Below are 1,164 nucleotides of genomic sequence, written 5' to 3' on the forward strand. Positions count from 1 at the left end.
AATCTATGAGGTGGGCGTATGTATATCAGCATCTTAGCGTGTGGAGGCGTATCAATCTATGGAGCATGTTTCTGTTTCGTTGAATAAGATAAGGACCAGCGTACAACGCAAATACTGATATACGTGTGGAGTCTCGCCCTGAAGTCTTGCCCGATCGGAAGATGAGCGGTCAATCACTCGGCCGTCGTGGTTTCAGAAGGTGAAGCGATTGAATTGCAGTGTGGATTTTGTGAACGTGCACTCTTAGAATTGTTGACTCAAGGTCTAAAACAACATCAAAGGCTCATTGCGGTACTCAACTCCACTCCATATGGCTGGCACATTGCGGTACTCAACTCCACTGATACTGTTTTTTCTCATTAAGATGGACTTAACATACTCCTTGTAGTATCCTTTAATGGTGGGATCAGAGAAAAAGGAATCATTTGAAGACCCCACATTTATACCAGCCGCTTGTGCCCATTCTACATATTGAACCTTGCCACCATAGGCATTGAGATTATTAACAAGGCTGAAAATCAACCTAAGTCCATTCCGTCTAGCTTCCACGATAACAAAATCTAATGCCCGGAAAACCCTCTCATCGAAAATTCCAGGTAACTGTTGAAGAGCATTGTATCCTCCATCATTAAAGGCCCATGTTCGAACCACGGTGAGACCCATTTCCGCACCTCTCCTAAGTATTTTCTTCACTCTGTGCCTGTTGAAATAGTCCACGCTTTGGTCTATTAACCAGTACGAATTCCACCCATTAACATACAATTCGTTGCCATCCACCACAAAGTGAGATCCATTCCTCTCCATTATTGTCATGTCCTTGATAGGGATCTGATCAGTGTGGGGAACGAGCCATTTGATCAGTTTGTATTGCTTATTTGGTTCGGTGCAATTACAATCAACATCGTTGCTTCGTTCTTCCTATTTCGACCTCAGTGGTATGTGCATTAATTAAGTCATGGGATCAAAATGTTAAAATCCATTGATTGCAGTACATGGCTTATGTGTGTCCTGGTAGTATATGTGTTGGACAGAATCCCATTAAAAGGTATGGTAACATCATAGTGGAATGTTCTTTTGCTGGAAGTTGATGGAGCGTTGGTTAGTTGGTTAGAATACCAATTAGACTCAAGCCCAAATTGAAAGCGGTGTTTAACATACTTCCAC

At 42.4% G+C, this 1,164-nt stretch overlaps 1 pseudogene; it reads right to left on the reverse strand.

Moving 5' to 3' along the window:
• Positions 1-264: 264 nt before the first annotated feature.
• LOC149202874 (mannan endo-1,4-beta-mannosidase 2 pseudogene) lies at positions 265-804 on the reverse strand (annotated as a pseudogene).
• Positions 805-1,164: the final 360 nt, after the last annotated feature.

This window comes from Pinus tabuliformis, chromosome 2_1 (assembly GCF_031772625.1).
Source record: "Pinus tabuliformis cultivar Carrire ecotype Pingquan chromosome 2_1, CPIR1, whole genome shotgun sequence".
Lineage (NCBI taxonomy): Eukaryota > Viridiplantae > Streptophyta > Pinopsida > Pinales > Pinaceae > Pinus > Pinus tabuliformis.